This window comes from Nyctereutes procyonoides, unplaced genomic scaffold, assembly GCF_905146905.1.
Source record: "Nyctereutes procyonoides isolate TBG_1078 unplaced genomic scaffold, NYPRO_anot_genome, whole genome shotgun sequence".
NCBI lineage: Eukaryota > Metazoa > Chordata > Mammalia > Carnivora > Canidae > Nyctereutes > Nyctereutes procyonoides.
The window spans coordinates 36,289,545-36,296,910 of record NW_026575121.1 but is presented as its reverse complement, the minus strand read 5'-3'; the positions used below and the strand labels follow the sequence as shown (position 1 = coordinate 36,296,910).

The window sequence follows — 7,366 nt, the reverse complement described above, 5'->3', positions numbered from 1 at the left end:
CAGCTCTTGGAAATCACTGCTATGTTTTCTGTCTGTATCAATTTGCTATTCCAGATATTTCATATAGAAAGAGTCATACAACATGTGACTTTTTGTATCTGGCTTCTTTACATTACATTATGTTTTACAGGATCACATATGTGGTTGCATGTACCAGAATATGATACATTTTAATGGATGAATAATGTTCCATTTCATGGATTTAGTACATTTTGCTTTTCTCTTCATCAGTTAATGTATTGAGATGTTTTCCTTTTTTACTTATTGTGAATAACGTTATTATTAAAATTCTTGTACAAATTTTGGTGTGTTTTTGCTTCACTTGGGCTTATACCTAGAGAAAGGAAGTAATGGGTCATATGGTAACACTATGTTTAATGTTTTGAGCAAAACTAATTTATAAAGCAGCCTCATCATTATCTATTCCCAGTAGTAAGGTATGATGACTTCAATTTCTTCACAACTTCACTAATGCTTGTTATTACCTGTCTTATATTCATGCTGTGGGTATGATGTGGTCACTTATTGAGGTTTTAATTTGTGTTTTGTATTGACTGATTATATTCAGCATCTTTTCATGTGCTTATTCTCCATTTGTATACCTTCTTTGGAGAAATGTTATGTTCAACATCTTTGCTCATTTTAAATTGGGTTATTTGTCTTTATATTGTTGAGTTATACAAGTTCTTTATATATTCTAGATACTAGACTCTTATCAGATCTATAATTTACAAATATTTTCTTTTTGGGGGGAGTGGGTTATGACAAATATTACACATCTGTGATCCTCCGCAATCAGAAGTCCTTTGGAATGGTGCCACCAGCCTTGACCAGTTGGAGGACGGAATCATATACTTCACTGATACTGCAAATGGCCCCACAGATATCTTAGGTTTTAAACTGGCTGTTCAACCAGGCCTTTCACCTTGTCAACCTCCATCATGTTCATCTGCATGGATGCATGGTCCTTAGCCTGGATGATTTGGTTGTTGGCAGAGTATTTCTACAACACATATAAGTCCAGGAACTCATAGGCATTGTTTTCCATGGAGTACAAGTGCAGAAGAATTTACAAATATTTTTCATTCTCTTTGTTATCTTTTTTTTTCCCTTTTCTTAATTTCACCCACCAGACTCTTTAGCACAATATTTAATAGAAACGGCCTGAATAGGGGTACCTGGGTAGCTCAGTCAGTTAAACATTGACTTTTGATTTCAGCTCAGGTCATGTTCTCAGGGTCTTGCGATCGAGCCTCACCTCTGGCTCCTCACAATCTGCTTGAGATTATTTCTTTCTCTGCCCTTACCCCTGCTCACATATGCTCTATAAACAAATAATCTTTTTTAAAAAAATATTTTTTTTATTTATTCATGAGAGACAGAGAGAGAGGTAGGGACATAGGCAGAGGGAGAAGCAGGCTCCCTGCTGGAAGCCTGATGTAGGACTCAATCCTGGAACTCTAGGATCATACCTTGAGCTGAGGGCAGATGCTCAACTGCTGAGCCACCCAGGTGTCCCTAAATAAAGTCTTAAAAAAAAAAAAAAAAGGAAAAAGGAAAAGAAATGATCTGAACAGATATTTTGTCTTTTTTCTAATCTTTGTTGGTGAAATGCTTCAGTCTTTCCTATTTAAGTACAATGTTAAGTATGGGTTTTTCTTAGATGCCCATTTTCAGGTTGAGGAAGATCTCTGCTTTCCTAGTTTGTTGAATTTTTTTTTTTTTATCATGGAAGAGTGTTCCATCTTGTGAAAGACTTTCTGCATCTATTGAAATGACATATTAGCTTTTGTCATTTATTCTATAATATGATGTAATCCATTAGCTTTTATATTTTGAACAACACTTACATTCCTGAGGTTATGGTTGTACCTGAGTTATGAGATTTATTCCTCTTTATGTTTTGTTGGATTTAGTTTGCTGGTATATTGTTGAGTGTATTTTTGCTTATATCCATAAGTTATACTGGCCCATAATTTTTCCTGGTCTAATACTGGCATCAGAGTAATATTGGTTATATAAAATGAGTTGAGAAATCTTTCTTTCTCTTCTTTTTAAGAGAAGAGTTCAGGAAAGATTGATGTTATTTTTTCTTTAACTACTTAGTAGAATTCACCAATGAAGCCATTTGGTTTTGATTTTATTTGTGGGATATTTTCTAATTAATAACATCACTTTACTTCTCATAACTTTTCAATTTTTCTGTTACCTCTTAAATCATTTCCAGTAGATTGACTCTTTCCAGGATTTTGCCCATTTCAGCTAGATTATCTAATTTGTTGTTACACAACTATTTATTATATTCATTTTTTATCATTTTTTAAATTTCTGTAAGGCATGTAGTATGTTCCCTCCTTCCCAATGTTAGTAATTTGAGTTTGTTCTTTTGTTATCTTGGTCAATCTAGCTATGGGCTTCTCAATTTATCTTCTAAGAATCAAGTTTTGTGTTTTTAAAAATTTTCTCTATTGTTTTACTAGTCTTTATTTCATTTATTTCCGCTCAAATCTTTATAATTTCTTTCCTTCTGCATACTTTGAATTGAGTTTGCTTTTCTTTTTAATGTCTTATACTGGCCATTTGCTGTATTACAGGTTGTTTGTTGAGTTAGTTTTCTGAGCTATCTCTGTAAAGTCTGTATTGTTTTTCATATGTGACGACTGAGTTCTATGATGTGTAGCTTAGTGATTAATTAATGTTTAGACAGAAATTTATTCAAGTTCCTGAAACCAATAAGTCTCCAGTCTTTGACAAAGAGCTCCACACACACATTGTGGTATGCTTTCAACACTCAGCTAGTCAGTTTGCAACTCTGCTTTAATCTCCACTTTCTGTCAGTACAAAGTCTCCAGGTTTGCCAAAATCGAGATCTTGGGGCCTTTTTCAGATTTCTCTGAGTATCTGCACAGTCCTACATGTGTAAATAGAGTCCCAGAGAGTTTTTAAAGATACCTGTGGCCTCTCATTCCCTAGCTGTTCGTTTTAAGTTTCTTTGGTTTGCTCCACTCAATTATTATCCACTCCTTCAGATAATGGTGATATTAACTGATTATCCTTAACTATTTTCTCCTCCATGGGAAAAGACTGTTCATAGTGGAGAAACTCTGAGTCAGGTCAGTGTTATACAGCCTAACAATTTACAATCTCTTGGAACCGATAGGCAAATCAAATAGTGCAGAATCTCTAGAAATTGGGTTCAAAAAGGAGTTTCAACAGCATTCTACCCTCTACAAGTCTGCAACCCTTTATTTTTTTATCATGATTGCAGGCTGTTGCTTTTAGAGAACACTGTGGAGCTGGAGACAAGGATGGAAATAAGGCAAGAAAAAATGCTACAGTTTACTGTTCTTACTAAGTTCCAGCTGTTTTTCTTAAAGAAATTCTCCCTAGATTTTTGCAAGACTTTGGCCAATTTACAGATTTATAAAGAAGCGAATTCTCACAATTTTTGTCAGTGTCAGTGTTTTCATTATTTTTATGAAGATACTTTATATAAGTCCTAACTCTGGCATTTTCACTCTTTAAAAAATATATATTTATATATTTATTTGAGAGAGGGAGGAGGAGTAGAGAGAGCAAGAATCTCAAGCAGACTCCTGCTGAGTATGGAGCCAGCTGCGGGCAGCTTGATCTCACAACTTTGAGATCATAACCTGAACTGAATTTGAGTCAGACAATTAAACAACTGAGTCATGCAAGTCCCCTCATTTTCACTTTTTTTTTTTAGCTGTTAAGATAAGTTAATATTGCTTTCTTAAGCAACTTGTTCCTACCCCTTGAATCTAAGGCCTCAAAACATATTATTTTAGATTGCATAGTAATTATTGTGTTCATATTTGTAATTAATAGTGAGGTTAGAGCCTAATATTTGTATTCTCCAGATTATAAATTAGATAAGGATATTGTCTTTCTTGTTCGTTGATTTGTTACTAGTACACGTACAGTGTCATTCACATAATAGAACTGCTGTAAATATTTTTTATGAATAACTAAATGGGTGAATAAATGAATTTGAATTTCACTTAAAAGTATATTCATATACTCCATTTCAATGACTGTGGTACCCCAGAAACTGAAACAATTCAAGATCAATTTAGTAAAAATTTATGAAACCAGAATGAAAGTTTAAAGATATGGTCAGTGGGCATCTGGGTGGTTCAGTTGCTTAAGCATCTACCTTCGGCTCAGGTCATGATCCCAGGGTCCTGGAATTGAGCCCCTCACAGGGCTCCCTGTTCAGCAGGGAGTCTGCTTCTCTGTCTCCCTCAGCCCCTTCTCCTCACTCTTGTTCTCTTTCTCTCTCTCCCTCTCAAATAAATAAATAATCTTTTTTTTTTAAATAAAGGCATTTCTCACTCATATCAAATGTCTGTTGATATTTACATGTTCACCTGTTGTTTTAATCCATATTATCTTCATGGTAGAACTCAGGCTGAAAAGGGAGCTTTTATCTTCAACATTGCTACTTTCTATGGAGGAGGGAAAGGACATTGCTAACCATATCTCCCTCTTAAAGCACTCTTAGAAATGCCAGATGCTATTTGTGCTTACATTTAATTGACAAGAGTAAATCATATGGGCAATCCTAATTCAAGAGAACATACACTCACAATCCTTCAATAAAGTGGTATACAAAAGTTACATGGGCAAGCCATGTGGAGAGGAAAAAATAATCTTCTGTTGAAAAGAAGAGCAAATATGCATAAATAATATAGCCTACCATAATATTGGCCCCCAAGTCTAATGTTAATTCTACAAAACCACACTAGACCTTGCTATTTTTGCAAATAGATTAAGCAACAAAAACAACAACAACAACAAGAACAAGAAAAACTTCACTAGAATATTATTTTAGTGAGGGCAACATGTTAAAAATTGGCCTACATAATGAAAGTTCCATTTCTAGTAATGTTTGATAACTGAGCTTTAAGGTGCTTATATAGAAAGTGATTCTACTATATATAAAAACAATTTACTGCAGAGATTTGTTCACAGTTCATTAAATAGCTGTTCAAAACTGGCCTGAAACTTTCCACAACATGTTTAAGATTTGTAGAAATGACACTTTGGTTATAAAAGTAAAATAAAACATTACTTTGACTCCTGACATAACTAGAATGGAAACACATCAATCACCCAAAGGCTGAAGTACAACATGATGCTCAGTGCTGAGAAAGTCTCCTTAAAAATATTGTTTGAGAGACATATTATGATCTTCTTTTTTTTTTCAATTTTTTTTCAAAAATTAGAAGTTCAGAGAGACCTTAATAAACAGCACTTAAGAAACATCAGTACCATATATTCCTTTGAGTGCATGTTTTACTGAAGTTAAATAGAAAAAAAAAAAAGAGAAGGACACACTCTCAACAACTTAAATGTTTCATCTATAAATAACATTTTTTGTATAAGCATTTTCTAAACCTAATTTTTCATGTTCTTAGAAAAATGAAACAGATCATTCAAAAATTTCTCTTGGGTCTTACATTGTGCTAGGTGACTTGAAGAATACAATTGAAATGTATAAAATTCCTGCCCTGTGGTAGCTTACAGATAAGATGGTAATTTAAGGCAAAGTAGACAATTAAGAATAAAAAATTATAAAAGCTATAATGCAAAATGCTGGTTGAAGACAAGTTTCAATTTAACTATCATAAGCTTTTTAACCCAAGCCTAAAGATGAAGAAATAAACAAAGAGGTTAATTAAAAAAATATATATATATATATAAAATCATGAATGTCTACATATTTTAGATAATACATATTATATACATTTATTATATTTATTAATTTATTTCTATTTTTGACCTAAATTCTGTTTTATGCAAAATAAAATTATGTTATATTTTATATAAATACTAACACCAACAACACGCAGGAATGGAGAAAACTTTAGTATATATTTTCTGACACTTTGGGAATCTTCTGTATCATCCTCAGAAGAATTCTAGCGAACAAGTGAAGTAAGCATTCAATTTGGGACAAGAAGCTAGTGGAAGAGGATAACTTGAAAATAAATAAAATAGTACATAACAAATTGGATGGTAGATGTACTGAAAGTAGTGCTTAGAGCAAATTTATGTTGCACAAGAAGAAAATCTGAAAAATAATGAGCTGAAGATCAAATTCAGGAAGTTACAAAAATACAGGAGAATAAAGCCATGGAAAGAAAAGAGAGAATAATAAAGATCAGAGCAAAGTATAATATTATAGAAAAGAGAGATACTGAAAAGACCCCTAAAGTTGATATTTAAAAAGCATCAACAAATTTGACTAACTTTAGACAAGTTGATAAGAAAATGAGAAGGAACCGTTAAAAAATATTAGTAACTGAACTCTACATCTAAAACTAATGATGTATTATATTTTGGTCAATTGAATTTAAATTGAAAAAAAGAAAAAAATACTAATAAAGAGATATAGATATATAATATAAAATATAGATTTTAATGGTGATATATAGATATAATATAGATTATGTATAATATACATATATAAGATAGATTTATAGGTATACAAATGTATAAGATAGATTTATAGGTATAAAAATTAATAAGACGATATGGTGTGTGCATTTAGGCCAAAAAAAATTTTTTTAAGATTTTATTTATTTATTCATGAGAGACACAGAGAGAGAGAGAGAGAGAGGCAGAGACACAGGCAGAGAGAGAAGCAGGCTCCATGCAGGGAGCCCAATGTGGGACTCGATCTGGGGACTCCAGGATCACACCCTGGGCCAAAGGCAGGCCCTAAACCACTGAGCCACCCAGGGATCCCTAGGGCAAAAATTTTAAATTAGGAATGATTTTCCAGAATTCTAGAATGTTGCTAAAAATTGACTCAAGAGATTAAAGAACACAAATAATTCCAGAATGATTAATGGAAAGGACTTAGTAGTTTTTTTTTTCCTAAAATAGAAAACTCTAGCCTAAAATTTTTAATTAGCCAAACATTCAAAGAATAATTTCAGTGTATAAAAATTATTCTACTGTATGATAAGAGGGAACACTATTCAACTTATTTTAGTAAGCTACTATAATATTGATACTAACACATGACAAGAAGCACATATAAAAGGGATAAAATTTCATTAAGTAGATTAAAGAATTAAAATTACATAATGACCTTAACAAATATAGAAAAGTCATTGATTTATCTGTATATCTATTAACATGAATTCTTAGTAAACCAGAAATAGGAAATTTCTTTAACTTGATAAACATAATTCTCAAAAATCTATTGAGAATAGCAAGGTTAATTATGAAACACTAAAAAACATGCTTTTTTTTTAGAAAAAATATGCTGTTTCAAAAGAGCAAGAGATGAGTACCTACTGTATACAATGCTATTCAATATGTGTATGCAAAT

General features: G+C 32.3%; 1 pseudogene; it reads right to left on the bottom strand.

Moving 5' to 3' along the window:
• Nucleotides 1-795: 795 nt before the first annotated feature.
• On the bottom strand, nt 796-1,048 carry LOC129516346 (40S ribosomal protein S21-like; annotated as a pseudogene).
• Between the last annotated feature and the right edge of the window lie 6,318 nt (nt 1,049-7,366).